The sequence below is a fragment of the Aquila chrysaetos genome, chromosome 14, assembly GCF_900496995.4.
Source record: "Aquila chrysaetos chrysaetos chromosome 14, bAquChr1.4, whole genome shotgun sequence".
Taxonomy (NCBI): Eukaryota; Metazoa; Chordata; class Aves; order Accipitriformes; family Accipitridae; genus Aquila; species Aquila chrysaetos.
In genome coordinates this window covers 9,655,610-9,678,284 of record NC_044017.1, presented here as the reverse complement: position 1 = coordinate 9,678,284, position 22,675 = coordinate 9,655,610, and the positions used below count along the sequence as shown (strand labels likewise).

General features: G+C 41.6%; 1 long non-coding RNA gene across 1 annotated transcript; it reads left to right on the top strand.

Annotated features, from left to right (window-relative positions):
* The first annotated feature begins 2,506 nt into the window (after nucleotides 1–2,506).
* Nucleotides 2,507–3,580, top strand: LOC115350650. The gene is made up of 3 exons (XR_003926541.2): nucleotides 2,507–2,709; nucleotides 2,827–2,942; nucleotides 3,305–3,580. It is a non-coding gene; the product is annotated as an uncharacterized LOC115350650 (long non-coding RNA).
* The last annotated feature ends 19,095 nt before the right edge of the window (nucleotides 3,581–22,675 follow it).

Sequence of the window (22,675 nt, the reverse complement as noted above, 5' to 3'; positions counted from 1 at the left end):
TTCCCACTGACTCACTCAACAATGATTGTAATTTGTCATGTGATGTCAAAACTTTTAAGAATACCTGCCTTCACTTATGCCATCTGATTTTGGTGAGCCTTTTCTTACCTATTTTATTTCAGGAACTGTTAACATCCCCCAACAACTGTGAAGTTAGACATATACCTTGATGTTGCTATTTAAATACTTTGAATAATCAATAAAGATAGATAACTTTACACTGAGAATCTTTTCTGGTTGATACTCACCCCTTGAAGATACCAATTTTCTGCAATATTGAAATATTTACAGGAACAAATTTTGATATTTCATTGTTAATTGCTAGAAATATCTGTCATGGTTTAAACCCAGCTGGCAAGAAAGCACCATGAAGCCGCTTGCTCACTCCTCGCCCCTGGTGGGATGAGGAGGAGAAAATACAAAGAAACGCTCGTGGGTCGAGACAAGGACAGGGAGGGATCACTCACCAATTATGGTCACGGGCAAAAGACAGACTCAACTTGGGGAAGAAACAAAATCAATTCACCACCAATCAAACCAAAACGAGGATAACGGCAAGCAAACCCAACCTCAGCACACCTTCCCCCAGCCCTCCCTCCGTCCCGGCCCAGCCCCACTCCCGGTTCTCTCTCCCTCCTCCCCCCGGCGGCGCAGGGGGACGGGGAATGGCGGTTGGGGTCAGTCCGTCATACCTTGTCTCTGCCGCTCCTTCCTCCTCAGGGGGAGGAGGACTCCGCACTCGGCCCCTGCTCCGCCGGGGGGTCCCTCCCGCGGGAGACGGTCCTCCATCAACTGCTCTGGCGTGAGTCCTTCCCACAGGAGACAGTCCTTCGCGAACTTCTCCAACATGGGTCCTTCCCACAGGCTGCAGTTCCTCACGAACTGCCCCGGCGCGGGTCCCTCCCGCGGGCCGCGGTCCTTCAGTGCCAGGCTGCCCCAGCGCGGGCTTCCCCAGGGAGCGGCGGCCATCTCGGGGGGCACCCACCCCCTGCTCCGGCGTGGGCTCCTCTCTCCCCGGGCTGCAGGTGGGCATCTGCTCCCCCGCTCCCCTCCGTGGGCTGGGGGGGGACAGCCTGCCGCCTGGTCTCCCCGCGGGCTGCAGGGGCATCCCCTCCTTCCCCCCTGCCCTCGGGATCCGCACAGGGGTTCCTCTCCCACCCCGATCCCCCGACTCCTGGCAGGTTTCCCCTCTGGAATCTGTTCTCCCAGAGGCGGGTCCGGCTCCCGGCCGGGGAAGCTTCCAGCAGCTTCTCAGAGTAAGCTCACCCCTGCAGACCCTACCCCGCTACCAAAACCCCACTACACAACTCCAAAACAATATAAATACAAAACTTTTAGCTGTTTTAAAGAAAATCTGCATTTCCAGAGTACAAAGGCATAAAAAGGCTTTAGCTACATCGTTTAATATGGAATCAGCTCATAATAGACTTTTCATACAACTAGGTGTGCCTCTACTTGTGTGTGCATATGCTCACAGGCATATAATACAACAGAAGTTTAAAAGAACAAGCAAAAAATGAACAGTGTGCTATTTGTTATCAAGATAATACTAAGAGGACAGGGCTATTTAATTACACAATGAGAATAAAAAATGGCTTTATCCTACAAAGCACCTTGGCAGCTTTCTCCTACACCAGGTTTTCCACTCATCCCAAGGTCCACATACCTTTCTCTGAAAGCTTGGGGAAGTCATTCCCCACTAAAGGCTGCCATGTAAACAAAGAATCCTGTTCCAGTGTGCACTTTCTTTTCTGTTTTGTTTTGTGGAGGGTTTTTTTGTGGTGTCGTGTTTGGCAATATATGCCAATATATGCAAAATATATGCACCATCTGTGCTTAGCACAGAGGTTTATAAAACTAAAAAAAAAAAATTACCGATTGTGTCACAACCCATGCTGGACAGACCAGGGAGGGGTAGCGGTGAGTTCTGGATACCCTCGGGCTAAATTAAGGTGAAGTGACACCAAATGATCAGTTGAATGTTTTATTTATGGCAGAAGCAGCCTGAACTCGGAAGGTGTAACAGCAGGTGGTGGGGTTTCTCAGAACAAGAACTGGCATGGAACTACATCAGTACACCGTATAACACATGGTAACCACATATATACCAATTCAGGGAAGAAAATAAGGCGAGCCCTCCTGTCGGGTCAGGAGATTCAGAGTGGACCCCCTTGCTTTCCAGACTCCCTCTCAGAGAGGAGCCCAGGGATGGCTGGATCCGCTCAGAGTCCCAGACTTGGTCAGCGGTTTGTGTCTAAAGGGATGAAGTGTAAGGATTACAGAAAAAAAAGAGAGAGAGACAGAGAAAGAAAAAAAGAAAAGAGAAATATTTCACCAGCCCTGGGTCCAGCGTTGGTCCAGCCAGTCTAGAGGTCCAGTTCCAGAGGGCATGCACACGCAGGGCTTCAATTTGTGTCCTTTTATAGTCTCCTTGCCCCTCTTTTGGGCGGGTACTCGAACTCATTAGGCTAATTAGGTGTCATGCCTGGTTTGTGCTTTCAGAACCTTCAGGAAATGGGTCGGTGGGCTTGGGGGTTGTTTGAGGAGTAACTTCTCCTTCCCTGCAGGCATGACCCTTGTTTGATCTTTGGCCGTATCTGGTGAGCTGCCCTGTTCAGCATGTCAGAACAGAGAATTGCGCATCCTCCGGCACGTTCTCCTCGCCCTGTTGCTGACTGGTGTCTTCACCTGCGGTTGGTTGTTACGCAGGTTTGTTGTTATGCAGAACTTGCCCACCATAATTTTGGAGACGTTAACTCTTTCAGTCCCTCACATGTGGTGTTTCTATGCAGCCTTGCAAGCAAGTTCCATTCCTTCCCTTAACAGCAAAAGCCAGGCCCTGGTGTCTGTCCATAACAACAGGTGTTTGAGGCATTAACTCCAACCAGTCTCTCACAGATGGTTATGAAGTTCTGGTACAAATGGACACCATTATCCTTAAGGTAAGAGCTGTCCTTCAACATGCCCTTAAAACTGATGAGGATGTCTAAAACACTACATAAAATAGGCCAAAGAAAAAGCTTGAACACCAAACCCCTGATTGTTCATACTAGTTATTTATTAGCTTGCTTTCTGACCCTGTTTTGGAACATATGAAGTGACTTATTTCCAGAAAAATTTTCTAAAAGCTGGTCTTGCCCTAAGCAATATGGTATAAAACTGCTTCATAAAGAAACAGGGATCAATTTCTGACCTTCTTTTATTTAGTAGGCTTATCTAATGGGACCCTTACACTCACTGCCACCACCAAAATTGTTGACGTTGCTTCAACTCAATTCCCACATTCTCTCTTTCTCTTTCCAAGATACTCTGGAAAGTGATAGCTCTACAGAAGAGGTGCGCTGGTGCCAAAGACACTTCTCAGTGGAAGATACGCTTACAGCTATTCTGCAGGCAACAGCTGAATACAGGAGGGAAAATTGTCCAGTCTGCCATTGTTTGGGATACTTTCTGCACAACTAAACAGGACTGTCATGCAACACAGGGAAAATAATTTTATTCCCATTGGACAAATTACTATCCTACAAGTACATTTTGGTAAGCAGCTACAAATTACTATTATGTTTTCTGCTTTATAAACTCAGACACCTAGGAATGTTTGAAATCTTACAAAAAATTTCCCTCCCATCAGACAGCCTAACTGGGAATATTCCCACAAGAATTAATAGTATTGTGATGACTCCTGGTCCATGTCCAATCTACTACTACATATATTACATTAAATGCTCTGAAGAAACATTGCTTGTTTCTGTCTTTCTTTCTTTGCTTGCTTTTTAATGTTTATTGTACCTTTATTTAAAATGGCCCAGATCCAGCAAATAATTAGTTACCTAATTTTTCTTTAAGTTCTTAGCTTCCCATTGAACTATTAATTGGATTTGGGCCAAAAAGTCTTAATCACCTCAGTCCAAAAGATGTTTACATTTTTCCTTAATGTGTTTAAATATATTTATTTGTAAATGGATATAAATATCTCTATCAATACAAAGAAAAGGAGCAGAATGTAGTTCTGCTGAAAATAAAATAAAGCATCTCCATACAAATAACATCATCTAAATAGAATTTTTTCATATTTGCTAGATTAAACATAAATAATCAATATGCCATCAGAAATGGATATCCTTCCAAGAGAATATAAAGTATTTCTAGACTCTGGGTAAGATAATTTTGAACTTTAAAATACTACTTGCTTCTGTATAATTTTGAAAGAAAAAGGGCTATTCAATTTTTGGAAGAAATCAAGGTAATATTGTTAAGCAGTAATATAAGTCTTAGATTTAATTCTTTTATCTTTTTACATGTAATTACTTAATCTGGAATGTGAACGTGTTTCTCATAAAGGTGGCTTGCTGTCCTTCCATGAGAAGATGGCTGTTATAAGCCTTCCACGTAAGAAGAAAAGGTAAAATGTATTTAAAATCTTCAGCTGAACACCTTTCTATATTCCATTCAGTAGATTGATAGACTGATAGACAAATACAATTTCTGAAGGTGTGATCTATTATGTTACCAACTCATAAGATCATAAAAACACATCTCCTTATTTGAAAACTACTTATCTCAAGCAGAAGGCTATGTCTCTGTGCATTTGTAGATGTACAGAGACATACTCCAAATGATTTATGAAGCTATGGTCTGTCAGAGTTCCTGAAAAATTGACATGAAAGAAAATCTTCCTTCTTTTTTCCCCCTATAAATCAACCAGATTTGACATAGTGCTGGAAACACAAGAATATCTACATAGACTCGTGACCAAATAAGATAGCAAAATGAGAAAGAAAAGCTGTAGTCCAGTTACGACTTCCAGCTGTGCCTGTAGTAGAACTTATGGAAAGTTATGGAAAACAAAGCATATCATAGAATAACATCTTTTGTACTAGAAGATTACAAAATACTGACAAGTACTTAAAATCTATTTTATATGGCAAAATTAGATGAGGTAAGTTCACTTCAGATGTAATTTCAATGCAATAACAACATGTAAGCACTGATTAATATTACCTGTATCATTACAATTCTGTCTGGCCTATGAAAGTAAATTGTCTTTTTTTTTTCTACCCAAGCAGAGACATAGTGAAATGTATCCTATAGGACAAGTTATGCCATAGCCATGGGGTAGAATTCTAAAGCTCCAGAAATTTAACAAATGTTCAGAGAACTTCAACACATAAATAATTTAATAGATCAAAGAACACATAAAATATTTAAATAAATATAGGAAAACATGCCAGTATTTTCACACTCACATATTTAGATTTAGTTCCTTATATCTTGATTATGTACTTAACTAAGGATCTAGACCACAAAAAACTGAAACCTATAAAAGTACTCAGCTGAATCCAAAGGGGTTCAGGCCTTCCAAAACATCAATCAGACATAACTTTCACTGAAACCAATAGGAGTGTCATAATATCTCTAAAAGTCAAGCTATTTAACTACTTGAATGTGTATGTATTTTTTTTTTTACTTTTAATCACTAATAAGACATTCAGAATTTTCAAAATTAATATTTTATTTTCTCTGTGTATTTCCCTTCTCCTCCCCTTTTTCCTTCCATTCCCATGTTTTACATATTTGTTTATTTGCTTACGTACTTCATGGACATGCTTATAACAACACAATCAGCCACTCCACCAATATAATTTTATTTGATTATACCAGAAGATTTTATATGTAAATTCAAGTAAAATGCATAGGAATTGGAATACGACCAACACAATAAAGAAGATGTTCTTTTATTAGATGAGAGAATGTAAAATCTGAATGGCTAATTAACACTATCTGCACAAAGAGGCTATAGAAAGTTGAGTGCTACACTCCAGATCTTAAATGTTTGGGAGTTTGAGACTATTTGGATGAACTCATCAATCATCAGGGGAAATCTCTTAGCAGTTGTATGTTTTCTTAACAACCATAAATGGCACAACTGAAAAAGTAGTTCCAGCAATATTTAGCAGTCTTTTGTAAAAGTGCCTGTAAAATTACTTCCATTGGAACTGCATATTTATTTTCTTATGAGATTAAATTTTTAACTTTTGTAATTTTCTAGGCTTTTTCAAGTAATTACATATCCTTCGTTTCTACATAAGGCCAAACACTTTACGGTTCAGTCTATGCAGAGTCAAATGCAGAGGTAGATACATTAAAATAAAGTGATGGGTTGCATACACTGAAATATCACTTTCCTTCAATGACATTTTGATTTTCCTGAATCAGTAGACCATGAAAGTTCATTTTGACACATACTAGCTCAAGATAAAATCTCTTCCAGCTCTGTAATCATATCTTTTAGTGTTTAGGCTACCAAAAAGACAGAGCTCACATTCTCATTCTATTTTGAAGACGAAAAAGCAATTTTGTGCTAAACCACAGGAGGTATAGTGAGGCCCAGGCATCAAACACTATTGGACATAAGTGATTTGAATTCTTAGATGGGAAGGTGCATGTGCAATACAGAAACAGGTCCTAAAAAAATTGAAGATGGAAGAAAACTGCTTGAGCTTGAGTACATAATCAGAAACCCACTGAAGTTTGTGAGATGCAATGTCAGCAGGGGGAAAAACAATTTGCGTTTCCAGCTTCAGGATGGTTTGTGGAAAGGAACAGTTGTTGCTCTAAAAAGATGGAAAGATAGTAAGAGGAAGAGCTGAGTTGCTTAATTTAAGGGCATCAGAGAGGACATACTATCAGTGGCATATCAAAGAATTCAGATAAAATAAAGCCAGTGACTACTAGGGTTTTTTTCTTGTTTTTTTTTCTTTTTTTCTTTTTTTTTCATTAAAAAAATGCAAATAAAACTCACCTTTCTACAACAACTTTCCTGCAGCAGAAGTTGTAATGAAAAGTTGTAATGAAAAGTTGTAATGAAAGAAAAAAACCCACAACCAAAAAAACCCAACAGAACAGCCCCCCGCCCCCTGCCCCCTCCCCTCCACCACCCCAGTTATCTGCAGGAAATATAAATCTTTTCATTCTAAAAGAAAACAAATGTGTGTTTCAGTTAAATATGACTGATGGATCAGTGGTTAATTATTCATGCTGAAGTTTGCATTTAGTTTTGTCCTCAGCAAGGAAGTCAGGGGGAGTTTTGAACACCTAAGACTTCAGGATTTAGCCTGTGATATTCAGAGCTTCCATTTACAAGTCAGAATGAGCCTGACACAAATCCAACAGTTCACAGCACTTCGTGATGTAGAACTGGTGCCTGACAATTAGGAAATATCCCAGCATTTTAGCTTATTGTAAAATAAGTGGAATTAGAGAATTCATTTTACTGTAACTGAAGTTCTGTGTTCCAGGCATTGATGTGAAAAAAATTGTCAAGTTTTCTCACAAGACTTCTGTAATCTGGCATTATTCCTTTAGGGTATTTTCGTAACTCGGGTTTTGCTCATTCCAGAAACTGGAAAGCAAACCAGTAAATGAAAGTTAATCTCCAAAAAGTTAAATAAATTTACTGAAAAATTTAGAACTCTTAGCATTTATCAAAAGGCTGGGTATCCTTCTCATGAGAAGTTCCATACTTTACAGTGGTGGTCACCTGAGCTACTTTTAGCCATATAAATCTTAGTCCATAATAGTTGTCTATCAGTACATTTAGAAATTTTCTTTGTTCTCTTAAACCGTTGCATTAGATCAGACAGGTTGCTTGTCTATCTATTTCTGGTGACTACAGAAAGACCCTGCAGGATCAATTCTCTTAAGCAGATATCTAGTTTTTAAAGAGTTAAAAGTTGTCTAAAACCTCATGGGAAATATAGTGAATTCTTACCTTATTCTGAGTTTAAACCAGTTTTAATCTGAGCTTGTACAAATAACTGTGAAAGAACATAAAGAGCTTCTCTAGGGCAGCTCATCTTAATTCTGCCATGACAAACAGAATCGTCAGCTTAAAATGCAGCCTTGAGGACTAACCTAGGATGGACATTTCATTGTATCCAAATTTCAAAGAAGCCTCAAAGGCAAGGCACAAGACCAAACAACATGTTCAGTTTATGTGTGCTAAAGAAACACACTTTATACTTGGAGCCAAGAATTAATTGATAATCTTATTAAGTTTTAGCAATTCAATCAAGATATGTTACACTAAGTCCAAATTATGCAATTATTAGAGCTTGTTCCAAAATAATATCCATAGAACTGATTTTAACACTTTTTCTATAATCTATATCTTTCTTTTATGTTTTGCTCACTCTTTCCGGGTCCTTCTGGATTCTAAAGTCAATGGTGCTAGACTTCTTCAATAAGAAGGGGGTGGGGACTGCAGGAAGTCGCCGCTGTCTTGAGGTCTTTACTGCAAAAAGTCTGAGCACAGGCTGTTCCTTTTTACTCTTGTATCCATTTAGAATTATTTCTTATGTTTTGTAACACAGTCAACTTGCTGTCCTTGAAACAGGTTTTGCCAGGCTCCAAAAGCTGTATCCCTTTAATGAACAGAGACTGATCATTTAACAGAGGCTGATCATTTTGAGGTTTTGCTTAGAGCTCTTGAACCTCCAATATCACCTCGTGCATGTACTTTCAAGGCCTCTGTCATCTTGTACTTGTTCTTTTGGGGCCCCTTGTCAAAATCCCATTTGTCTTTAATGGCCTTCAGGCTGTGGTTTCCGAAAAACCAAAACTAATGTTTTATTAGCACCACCCGGACATGTTTAAGTCACTGTTCTAATAGTTTTGAGTAGTTCAGTTTACCTTACAGCAATAACGATCCATCAGGAGATACATGCGTCTATAGATACATACAGATGCTGATAAAATGCTTTAGTAAATGCTTATTAATATCTATTACTTGAGGCAGTATCACTGGTTCATTATCAAAATTGCTTTACAACAATTTAGGCAGTGACTACATTAGCAAATAGAGTGGTTCAATATAAGGAGAAGTACAGAGCAGAATATTGAAAACCCAACATACACGTTATAGGCATTCACAAGCCTTTGTTGCAGACTGCCTCTAATCTAGTTTCACAGACTAAGTACCCATTAATGGGTAAAGTTCATAGGTGCCTTACATAGGTGCTTATCTCAACCTATTTAAATTTTGAAGGAATCTGAAGGACATAGTAAAAGAACATTATGTAACCCACAGCACAAGAAAGATACATAGCTGGTGCCAACTTGGAAATTTGCTTCATAAAGGCACTCTTGATGAAACCGAAACACTAATATTGACCCACTCTGAAGGCTTGGACAGCTAAAATATGCAGTGGTGTCATTGCTTGTGTGAATTACATGTGATTCTTTTTCTGACACCGCCCCCTCTCCCCTCCCCTAGTTTTCATTAGTTATTTCTTATTTTAAAAGGCCACTGTGTTACAAATAAACATGTTTGTTGTCAAATAAAAATATCTTTTAGAAAATATCTTGTAAATTTGAATATGGTCTCTTAGATAATTATTTTTAATATTAATCAATCATTTTCAGTTCATTTAATTTTAAATAATACAGCAAACTTTATATGCCCTTTGCTGTCTTCATTTCTAGTCATCAGAGATTCCTTGACTGGTTAATAACTTTAAAATTAAAAAACAAAAAAATAAAAAGCATATTATAGGACAATTTAGAATTCTAGAAAGTTCTAATGAGAAGCTCATTTAGAGACTATGGCAATTTATTTGTTTATCTGAAATGATGTATCTCAAATTATTAGGATTTTAAAATCGATTCATGTATTATAATTACTTTGTGTCAAGAGGATATTTTACTGCCAAGCAATTTAGAATAATATTACACACTATAGAATGACTAAATGGAGCAAACAAATATTTTCCGTATCATTCTGAAGTAATTAATAGCACATTTACTATTGCTACAATAATGAACATTCTTGTATTTTTAATGTCTCTACTATTAATTCTAGCAAATTCATTTTAAACCAAATAAATTTGCTTTATTCAGGTCATTATTCTACAAGATATATGTAATTTAAATACTTGGTCTTTGTGGTTTACCCTTATTACTACCTTAAAATCATAGAATTACAGAATCATGGAATCATAGAACCATTTAGGTTGGGAAAGACCTTTAAGATCATTGACTCCAACCTTTAACCTAACACTGCCAAGTCCACCACTAAACTGTGTCCCTAAGCGCCACATTTCCACATCTTTTGAATACCTCCAGGGATGGTGACTCCACCAATTCCCCGAACAGATCGTTCCAGTGCTTGACAACCCTTTCAGTGAATAATTTTTTCCTAATATCCAATCTAAACCTGCCCTGGCACAACTTGAGGCCGTTTTGTCTCATCCTATCACTTGTTACTTGGGAAAACAGACCGACACCCACCTCGCTACAACCTTCTTTCAGGTAGTTGTAGAGAGCAATAAGGTCTCCCTTTAGCATCCTTTTCTCCAGACTAAACAACCCCAGTTCCCTCAGCTGCTGCTCATAAGACTTGGTCTCTAGACCCTTCACCAGCTTTGTTGCCCTTCTTTGGAAATGCTCCAGCACCTCAATGTCTTTCTTGCAGTGAGGGGCCCAAAACCAAACACACTATTCAAAGTGCAGCCTCACCAGCGCCGAGTACAGGGGGATGATCACTTCCCTAGTCCTGCTGGCCACACTATTTCTGATAGAAGCCAGGATGCCATTGGCCACCTTGGCCACCTGGGCACACTGCCGGCTCATATTCAGCTGGCTGTCAACTAACACTCCCAGGTCCTTTTCTGCCGGGCAGCTTTCCAGCCACTCTTCCCCAAGCCTGTAGCGCTGCATGGGGCTGTGGTGAACCCAGTGCAGAACCCAGCACTTGGCCTTGTTGAACCTCATACAATTGGCCCCAGCCCATCGATCCAGCCCATCCAGATCCCTCTGTAGAGCCTTCCTACCCTCAACCAGATCAACCCTCCTGCCCAACTTGGTGTCATCTGCAAACTTAGTGACGGTGCACTCCATCCCCTCATCCAGATCATTGATAAAGATATTAAACAGAACTGGCCCCAGTACTGAGCCCTGGGGAACACCACTTGTGACTGGCTGCCAATGTGATTTAACTCCATTCACCACCACTCTTTGGGCTCGGCCATCCAGCCAGTTCTGAAGAGTATGCCTGTCCAAGCCATGAGCAGCCAGTTTCTCCAGGAGAATGCTGTGCAAAATGGTGTCAAAGGCTTTATGAAAGTCCAGGCAAACAACATCCACAGCCTTTCCCTCATCCACTAAGTGGGTCACCTTGTCATTGAAGGAGATCAGGTTAGTCAAGCAGGACCTGCCTTTCATAAACCCACATTGAGTTGGCCTGATCACCTGGCTGTCCTGTCTGTGCCATGTGACGGCACACAAGATGATCTGCTCCATTACCTTCCCCTGTACCAAGGTCAGACTGACAGGTCTGTAGTTCCCTGGATCCTCCTTCCAGCCCCTTCTGTAGATGGGCAACATATTTGCTAATCTCTAGTCAAATGGGACCTCCCTGGTTAGCCAGGACTGCTGATAAATGATGGAAAGTGGCTTGGCGAGCACTTCCACCAGCTCCCTCAGTACCCTTGGGTGGATTCCATCTGGCCCCACAGACTTGTGTGTGTTAAAGTGGTGTAACCATTTCCCCTTGTATTATGGGGGCTTCATTCTGCTCTCTATCCCTGTGTTCCAGCTCAGGGGGCTGGGTACCCCATGAACAATTGGTCTTACTATTAAAGACTGAGGCAAAGAAGGCATTAAGTACCTCAGCCTTTTCCTCAGCCTTTGTTGCTGTTTCCCCCTGCATCCAACACAGGATGGAGATTCTCCTTTGCCCTCCTTTTCTTGCTAATGTATTTATAGAAATGTTTTTTTATTGTCTTTCACAGCAGTAGCCAGATTAAATTCTAGATGGGCTTTGGCCCCTCTAATTTTCTCCATGCATAACCACACGGCATCCTTGTAGTACTCCCAAAGGTCATAAACTTATTTCCTGAGTTCCAGCCAAAGCAATCTGTTCAACCAGGCCCGTCTCCTTCCCCACCAGCTCATCTTTCAGCACATGGGGATGGCCTGCTCCTGAGCCTTTAAGATTTCCTTCTTGAAGAATGCCCAGCCTTCCTGGAGTCCTTTGCCCTTCAGGACTGCCTCCCAAGCGACTCTGACAACCAGTCTCGTAAACAGGCCAAAGTCCGCCCTCAGGAAGTCTAAAGTAGAAGTTCTCCTGACTCCCCTCCTTACTTCTTCGTGAATCAAAAACTCATTTCATGATCGCTGTGCCCAAGACGGCCTCCAGCCACCACATCACCCACAAGTCCTTCTCTGTTCACAAACAACAGGTCCAGCAGGGCACCTTCCCTAGTTGGCTCCCTCACCAGCTGTGTCAGGAAGTTTTCTTCCACACACTCCAGGAACCTCCTGGACTGTTTCCTCTCCACTGTATTGTATTTCCAGCAGATGTCTGGTAAGATGAAGTCCCCTGTGAGAACAAGGGCTAGCAATTGTGAGACTTCTCCCAGCTGCTTATAGAATATTTCATCTGCCTCTTCATCTTGGTTGGGTGGTCTGTAACAGACTCCCACCATGATATAGAATCATAGAATCATAGAATCATAGAAACATTTAGGTTGGAAAAGACCTTCAAGATCATCAAGTCCAACCATTAACCATGCCCACTAAACCATGTCCTGAAGTACCCTGTCCACTCGCTTTTTGAATATCTCCAGGGATGGTGACTCAACCACTTCCCTGGGTAGCCCATTCCAATGCCTGACAACCCTCTCAGTAAAGAAATTTTTCCTAATATCTAACCTAAATCTCCCTTGCCTCAACTTGAGGCCATTTCCTCTTGTCCTGTTTCCAGCCACATCTGCCTTATTGGCCTTCCCCATGATTCTTACCCATAAACACTCAACCCTATTATCACCATCATCAAGCTCTAGACAATCAAAACACTCACTAACATACTGGGCTACCCCACCACCTCTCCTTCCTTGTCTATCCCTTCTAAAGAGTTTATAGACATCCATTGTAGCACTCCAGTGGTGTGAGTCATCCCACCACATTTCTGTGATGGCAACTATATCATAGTTTTCCAGACACAATGGCTTCCAACTCCTCTTGTTTGTTGCCCATGCTGCATACATTAGTGTAGATGCACTTCATTTGGGCTATTGATCCCAGCACTGTTTTGGGGGGAGAAGGCCTTTGTATGTGACTGTTTTCAGACTCTTCCATTGTTTCTAACACTTCAGCAACCTTTGTGTTTTCGCTGCCACATAGATCTCCTGCCTCCACTGAGATGGCTAGGGTGTTGCATGCATTAGGGACATTTCAAATGCACTCCAGTGTACTCGGCACATTATGGAGCAGACTGAAGGACCTCACTGGCACACCGTCCCTCAAACATTGGCATGCCACCCCAAGGCTTATCTCTAGTGAGCCTGTTTTTATCCCTTTTCCCCTTCAAATCTAGTTTAAAGCTCTTTCAATGAGCCCTGCTAACTCCTGTGCAAAGATATTTTTCCCCATTTGAGACAGGTGTACTCCATCTGTCACCAGCAGGCCTGGTGTCATATAAACCAACCAATGATCAAAAACCTCAAAATTCTGCCAGTGACACCAGGCTCAGAGCCAGGTATTGATCTGCTGGCTTTTCCTGTTTCTTCCCTCATCATTCCCTGCAACAGGAAGGACAGAGGAGAACATTCCTTGTGCTCCTGATCCCTTGACCAGTCACCCCAAGGCCCTGAAGTCTCTTTTGATTGCCCTTGGACTTCTTATTGAAACTTTATTGCTGCCTGCCTGAAAAAGCAATAATGGATAATAATCCAAAGGCCGTACCAGGGTAGGAAGTTTCCTTGTCACATCTTTAACCAAGGCACCAAGGAGGCAGCAGACTTCTCTAAGAAGTAGGTCCAGTCTGCATATTGGGTCTTCTGTTCTCCTCAGGATAGAGTCTCCTATGACAATAACTTGTCTTTTTGTCTTTATGGAAGTGGTTTTGACACAGAGTGTAGGCTGACTTAACCTTGGTGATACCTCCAACCTAGATGAACCATCGTCCTCATCGTTGTTCGGTTCCACTTGCAGACCCTCATACCTATTATGCAAGGGCACCTGGGAAGGTGAGGTAGTCACAGAGGACATACACCTACTGCGCCGGGTAGGAACTTGTCACCATTCCTCCTTACCCCTTAAGTCACCACATTCTGCCGGGTGGAGAGAGGATAGGGAATCCTCTGTATCATGCATCCTGTCTGCCTGACAGGCCTGTCCCAGGGAAGGTAGGGTGTGATTCCAGTAGTCTATCTCTTTCTGTCTCTTTGATACTCTTCAACATACTCATCAACATACTCATCTCCTCCCAGAGCTCTGTCATTAAGCGGAGGAGTTCCTCTACCTGGGCGCACCTCCCACAGGTGTGCTCACCACTGCCGTCCAGTACTGGTGTAAGAGCAGGGCACAGCCTGCAGCCTGGCACTGGGGTGGAAGCGTGTTCCCACCAGAGCTCTGTTTGGGAAGCTGCATCAGTCGCAGCAGGTGCAGACTTTTGAGAGGACATAGCCTTCTGCTGGGTGGATACCATTGCTCCCTGGTTGAGCTGGTAGAACTACAGCACGCTTCCTGCATGCCCTTCTGCATGAACTGCAGCACAGACTGATGCACTGTACCCTTGCTGACACACCATGCCCTGTTTTTGGTGCTCCTGGGTGCTACGCTCCCCAGGGTCTTCCTTTATAGGTGTAGAAGGGACTTGGCTGCCATTGCTCCTGGCCCCATCCAGGTCTCGTCAGCTGCTGTCATGCGAGTTGCGGGCTCCTGGCAGGTCTCTTGGCAACACTGGAGGTTCCCCTGGTTCAGGAAACGCCGCTGTTCACCGCGCTGGAGCCCTCTGCTGCAGATCCTGCCAGCAGTGGAGCTGCTCACCTCGGCGACTGCGGCGAGGATACTTTGTACCAACTACAAACTTACTGTAAGTTTACTTGAGATATATTAGAAAATTTAATGAACTTCTATAGGGTTATCTGTACAGGAGTGGATTCCTACAAGATGGAGGTGAAATCCAAATGGGACTATGCGTGAGAACCCAGGAACTTTGGTTTGCCTCTTTCCCCCCCACTGCACTGTAGGTATGGTGTGGTCCCATACATTGTGCTGCTATACAGCTCCCCAAATATGTGTTCATATGCATCCAGCTTAACCCATTCTCAAATAATTTACAGTAATTATAGGGTAATTGCTATAGAAGTACACAACATTTGTGGTGTGTTTTTTTCAAACAGGTTTTAAATGATTTAACGTACCTAATCTTTTTTAATAGTGTCTGTAAATCAATAGATTTTGTTACATTAATGAATTCTTTGGGCATCAGACTTTTCCAAAAACTGGATTCCTAATGTGATTTTCCATGTACAAAATAGTATTCTTCTCAGGTAATTTTACATTTCTTAAAGTTAGGTGTCTGGTGTCTAGCCTAAATTAATTACATCTTTCTTTATTGACATGATAGATAATTGTCTGTATAGACAGACTTATAAAAGGATGACCAAAGAGAAAGATTAGAAAACTAGCTAAGATAAGAAATCTAATTACTAAAGCATGTGAGTCCCATTCTTTTTGATCACTTTCAACCACTCTATTTTTATCTTCTGATTATCAGTCTGTTATCCCCTACTATGGGGATTTTAAATCACTTGCAACCATTACTCTGTCTCTCATCTGCAGTAAAAGGTTGTCTCCAACATACTCTAGTATGTTTTCAGACTATCTGGAGAGAGGTCTGTAACATTAGATATTCACTCAAAGAAAGAATCCAAATTCAGAGTTAGACCAGTGTCTAAATTATCTGAGTAAAATAAATCATTCCTAGCTGGAGCTTTTTATGTGAGTTGGGAATAAAAGGCAATATATTTATATATAAACTGCAAACATTAAGGAATGAGTATGTTGCAGACAGCTAGGTAGTCAGAACAGCAGTTGGGGATACTTTGCATTTTTAAAAATTCCTCAAGTGTATGTAGTTGCCATTTATTCCATTAAGAGTAAACCTCCATTTCAGCAACTCATCCAGATGGTTTACTACTGCATGCATAACCATGTATATTCTTGACTCTGACCCCAAATTAGGAAGGTTTGAAAAACTCTTGCATAACTATACCACAGAGGAAAATGTTTCTCTTCTTGCTCCTGTGAACCCATGCAGGAAAAACACTGCTGTCATATCTTCTAGCCTATCCAGATTTCTTCCAAACAAATCAACTTTGTGGAGTAAGCATTTTTTCAAGTTGAACCACTTGTCCATCAGCTGGGGAAGAAAAATTGTTTAGCTTTCAGAAATGCAGAATGAAACAAGGTTGGCATTATCCATATCCTCACAAAACATTCAGAAACACCATACATAATTGGAGATTTGAGAGTCCCGTAGATTTAGTGAAATGGAAATGGAAATAATCTCATAATACCAGAATGTCATCAGGAAAAAAAAAACAAAACTGGAATACATCTGTGAGATACTGTGAAGAAGTACATATTTTGTTATATATAGACATATATTATTACACATAATGCTCTATGTTATATGTGTGTATGTGTATATATGTATTTTATGCATCTTCTACTTGAAAATGGGTGACAGCTAGTTTTTCACTGCTGCTTTGTGTTTATTAAACAGGGACTTCTGAAGGGTGGAATTAATTGTAGTGTACCATGGATGTTTATTACAAAAGCTAACAGAAAACAGATGTCTATAATGATTAGTATCATAAGTAAAATGTGAAGAAGTCCTTCCACTTTACAAAGCCTCACTTGGAGAACTGCATCTGGTTTGGGGCACCAAAACTGAACCAGGTGATTGGAGTGAGTTCAATATCTAATCTGAACTTTCCCTGATGCAGCTGTAAACCATTCCCTTGTGTGCTGTCTCCAGACACCAGAGAGCACCTCCCTCTCCGCTGCCCCTCAAGAGGCAGCTGTAGACAGCAATGAGGTCACCCCTCAGTCTTCTCTTCTTGAAGCTGAACAAACCTAGTATTCTCAGCCACTCCTAAGCCATGCCCTCTAGTCTTTTCACCATCTTTGTTGCTCTCCTTTGGACACATTCTAATATTTTTATATCCTTCTTACATTCTGAAGCTCAAAACTTCACACAGTACTTGAGGTGAGGCTGCATCAATGCTGAGTACAGTGGGACAATCACTTCTTTCAACTGGCTAGCTATACTGTGCTTAATGCACCCCATGATATGATTGGCTTTTTGGATGCCAGGGCACATTGTTGACTCATATTGAGCTCACCATCAACCAAAATCCCCAAATCCCTTTCTGCAGGGCTGCACTCCTTTCTCTTGTCCTCCAATCTATACATACATCCAGGTTTACACCATCTCAAGTTTAGAGTCCGACATTTGTCCTTGTTGAATTTCATATGGTTGGTGATTGCAGACTAATCTAATCTATCAAGATCTCTCTGTAAGGCCTCTCTACACTTGAGGGAATGAATGTCTCTTCCTAATTTAGTATCATCATCAAACTTACTTAGTGTGCACTCAACTCCTGTATCCACACCATTGATAAAAACATTGAAGAGAACTGGCCCTAAAATTGTGCCCAGGGGAAACACCATAATTTGTAAGAAAAGCTGTGGAATCTCCATCATTTATTCAGTTTTTAATAACAACTTAGACAAACAACTGTTTGTATATGAATATTTTACCTTGTGGCAGAGGAATGGACTACAATACTTCTGAAAATGTCTTTTAGACCCATTTGCTCTAATTGTCATAATTGCATAATTCTAATAGAAATGTTATAATAAAGGATGAATTTTACAAGGTAAGTGTACCCTTACAGCATCAACCCTGGGGAACAGAAATGTGAAGTACGATGAGTCAATATAACCAGAACCACTTAAAATATAATAACAGCTGAAAGAGGAGAGAGCTACAAACATGCTGTGAACGACTTGCCAACAATTTTCTTCTTTATTCATATTTTGTGTTCCTGACCTGATACATGATGCTATGTTATTTCTCTGGCTTGATTCATCAGGACTTTGGAAATCAAAGTTATCTGGGATTCTGTAGCATATGGGGTTTATTTTTGTTATTTTTTCCATTTAGTTCTCTTGCTTGCCTGCAGGAAGCCAGGAGCTGCTTTTGCTAGTAATGGAGAACTCCCACTCTTTCTCATCTACTTAATGCCAATTTGAGGTGTAGTAACCAAAATAAGTTTGTTTTTAAAACTTTCTGTAATTGAAATACATTGCATTTTAATTTCTGGGGGAAAAAAACCCAACATGTAAACAGTAAGTGGAAGCTAGCAGCTGAATTTTAAGGAATAATTTAATTCTGGCTACAGGCTTTCAGTCATTACCTATGTTTCTATTTATTATGGTCCTAATATGCCCTCATTTATAGGTATTCTTTCTTATGGAATTACAATTCTGTAGTATGACATCTCAATTTTTAACAGCATGGATCATGATTCACTAAAGCATAACATCACTGTATTGAAACAGCACTTTTTCACATAACAAGTTAAGTGCTTACAGTATTTAAGTTATCTTTTAACAGAAGTTTAGCAGCTGGAAATAATTAAAAAAACCCAAACAACAAATCAGCACAACATGACTAACCAGCTGTTCAATGGAACATGCTGTGTGGGCTACATTTTCAGAAATCCTACTGTAAAATAGTAAGAAAAAACCCCCATATTTACTCTACTTTTATTTTTCTTGGAAGAGAAGATATTTCCTGCATTAAAATAATGCACTCTGTAATTTATTTATTTCTAAATATATGCACAATCATTACAGCATAAGAAGTGGAGTACCGGTGGAGAACAAAGAGTGCAGGATTACAGGAAAAAGAGAGACTTCAGGAATGGAAAAAGAGGACTAAAGGAGGACCCCTTCAAGCATACACATGTATTGGGTTTGCATGCCAAGATTTTGGGGGGGGGGCTACAGGGGTGGCTTCTGTGAGAAGCTGCTAGAAGCTTCCCTTATGTCCAATAAACCCAATGCCAGCTGGCCCCAAAACAGACCTGCCACTGGCCAAGGCCAAGCCCATCAGTGATGGTGGTAGTGCTGCACAACAGCAGTTGCAGCAGGGAGAGAGGTGAAAGAATATGTGAGAGAAATGACTCTGCAGACCCCCAGGTCAGTGCAGAAGGAGGGGAGGAGGTGCTCCAGGCGCCGGAGCAGAGATTCCCCTGCAGCCCGTGGGGAAGACCATGGTGAGGCAGGCTGTCCACCTGCAGCCCAGGGAGGTCCACGGTGGAGCAGATCTCCACCTGCAGCCTGGGGAGGACCCCATGCCGGAGCAGGTAGATGCACCTGAAGGAAGCTGTGACCTTGTGGAGAGCTGGCGCTAGAGCAGGCCTCTGGCAGGACCTGTGGCCCCGTGGAGGACCCACACTGGAGCAGTCTGTTCCTGAAGGACTGCAGCCCATGGGAAGGACCCCTGTCAGAGAAGTACATGAAGGACTGTCTCCTGTGGGAGGTTGTTGCGGATAAGTGATTTAGATCACTTGAAGAATCACCATCAAAGGTATCAGCAAAAGTAATTTTACTGTGAATTTGTAAAAGTGCAACTTAACGAAGTTCGGTGGCAAGGCTCTCTCTATTACTTACTACATGGAAGAAACACAGAAAGGAAAATCAAGTTAGAATCAATTTAGAATGATTTACACAGAGACTGGAGATGCAAAAAGGTAAGGGAGACCCTCCCATTGAGTCATGAAGTTCACAATGGACCCCCTTCCTTTCTAAACTCCTTCTCAGGATTCTAGGTGTGGCTGGATCCAGACTTAGTCTCAGACTTGGTCAACAGTTTATGCCTAATGGAATTAATATAAAGGGTAAGGAAAACCTCCCATTGAGTTATCATGCCAATTTGTCAGGGAATGAATGATTATGGATCCTACACAACTTTGTGGTAGCAGTAATTTAAGATCTGTTAGCGCTATTACAGTAAATCACAAGATTAGGTCATATGATTTTTAACAATACTTAATCATCAGCCAATTATCAGAGTCATTTAATAAAATTTGCAATAATCAACACTTCAGTTTCCTAAATCAAAACGCACACACACAAACAGACACACACAGATATAGTTAACCTATGACCAAGATTTTTCTCTTTGCCTATTGTAGTAAATTATTGGTATCAAATGATCTTCAAAACTTCACAAAATCTAATTGTAGTGAATTACTCACTATTCTCCTTCATCAGCATTTATCAGCAGATGATCTTTGACACCTTCTTTGTTGGCATCTAGCAGCGGACAATCTTGGAAATCCTCATGAAATCTACTCTTTGAAATCCTTATGAAATCTACCCTGAGAGGTATCCCAGCTCAGGAAGAGATAATGGGTCACAGCCTGCTGCGATACTGGATAGCTCAAAGGGACTCACTTAGGATCGCTACTTATAGGATCACGAAATGATTGACTTTGGTCAGTATATTTCCATTCTGGCCACAATTCTAGTCAGGTAATTCTGGCACCTTCCAGGGTGGTCCACAATCCAGGCAGCAGGAGTTTCAGGTACAGATTCAGGCAGCAGGAGTTTCAGGTATGGTTAGGGAGTGCCTAATCATCCTAACTCACTGCACTGTAACCAGAAAAAGAAAGTACTGGATGGTCCCAACTCACTGCACTTGAAGCCAAAACAAGAACAAAATGTTCGCTGGTCCTGATATCACAATGTGTGCCAAGGGGTTCTGCACCATCACAGAGGGACCTCACCCTGGAACAGGGGAAGAGTGTGAGGAAGAAGGAGCAGCAGAGATAATGTGTGACAAATTGACGGTAACCCCCCTTCCCAAACTGACTGTAACCCCCCTTCCCCATCCCCCTGTGCCACTCGGCAGGAGAAGGTAGAGATAATCGGGAGTGAAGTTGAGCCCAGGGAGAAGGGAGAGGTGGGGGGAAGGTGTTTTAAGACTTAGTTTTTTATTTCTTATTACCCTATTCTGATTTGATTGGTAATAAATTAAATCAATTTCCCCAAGTCGAGTCTGTTTTGCCCATGATGGTAACTGGTGAGTGATCTCTCCCTGTCCTTATCTCAAACCCATGAACCTTTCATTATATTTTCTCTCCCCTGTCCAGCTGAGGAGGGGGAGAGAGAGAGCAGCTTTGGTGGGCACCTGGTGTCCAGCCAAGGTCAACCTACCGCAACACACAGAAATGCTCACAGCCTAGAAAACAAACAGGAGAATCCAGGGTGCTGCATATGGTCACAAGAATACAAGATTGTTGGAATAATTGAGGTGGGATAGCTTGCATGACTCAAGTGATGTGACAAAAGGATCCAGGCTGTTCAAGAAAGATAGCAGGAAAGATGATGAGGAGTTTGCCCTCTTTGTGAAGGAGCAATTCATGTCTAGAGAGCTCCCCTGTGGGATGGCTGGCTGTCGGATTGAGAGCTTGTGGGTCAGTGTCAGAGGAGGGATAGTGTGAGTTGAGTAGGAGTTTGTTCCAGACCACTCAATCAGGGTGAGGAAGCAGAAAAAATGTTCTTAAATATTTAAAGGAAGTCTCTGGATTACAGATCTAGGATCTTATGGAGAACCTTAAACTCCCTGCCAGCTGCTGAAAGGGCAGTATGGCAGGACGCAAGTAGTCACGGTTTCTAAAGGGTGAGGATAGTATCTTGCTTCAGATACCAAATGGAACAACTGAGGGGATGCGCAGCTGGATCTGCTATTTACTAATAAGGAAGAACTGGCTGGGGACAATCAATGGCAGCCTCGTCTGCAGTTGCCATGAAACAGTGGAGTTCAATCTCCTCATGGGAGCATGAAAGGAGAATAGCGGAGTACAGACCCTGGACTTCAGATGAACAGACTTCAGTTTATTCAGGAAAATTGGTAGGTGGGTTCCCAGAGGCAGCTCTGAAGGGCAAGGGAGCTCGAGAACGGTGGCAGATCTTTTAAAGACAAAATCTTCCAAGGGCAAGAAGGATCCGTCACAATACTTGACAAACAATGTATCAGGTGATCAGCAGGGACTAAGCAGTGAACTCATGACAGCTTCAAAGCAAAAAGGCAGTGAAGAGGAGATGGAAGGAATTCAAAGGAGGTTCAAAGGAGAAATTTTGAAACACACCACCCAGGCACTACCCAGCACTTGCCTTTGAATAGGGGCTGAGGAACTGGGGCTGGTTCAGACTGCAGAAGAGACGGTTGCAGGAGCCCCTAACAACAGCCCCCTGGTACCTGCAGGGTGAAAAACCTGGACAGTGGCACAAAGTGGTAGGGTGAGAAACAATAGGCATAAATTGAGATGAAAGAGGTTCATATTGGATATAAGGAAAAATTTTTGTCCATGAGAGCATTCATGTGTCCCGAGAAGTTGTGCAGGCTCCTTCCTTGCAGGTTTTCAAGGACTTGATCAAGCCTTGAGCAACCTGGTCTGACCTAAGAGCTGATCCTAATTTCAGCAGGAGTTTGGATTAGATACGTGCTATGTTCCTTCTAGACTGAATTATTCATCGTCCTGTGATTCTGTGAAAGCAGAATTTAACAACTGTAAGCATTTACAGACTTGTATCAGTCTGAAACTAGAAAGCTTTGAACACATTGTGCAGCTAACTCACAAAAGGATAATATAAGTGGCAGTGGAAAGGATGTAGGATGAAAGGCTGTAGCATCTCTTTTGCTGTTTGGTTTTTGATTTGGTTTGGGTTGGAGTTGTTTTTAACAGGCTTGGAGAGATTAGACAGTGGAATTGTCCGGGAGCTAAGGATTTAAAAAATTAGGCTGAAC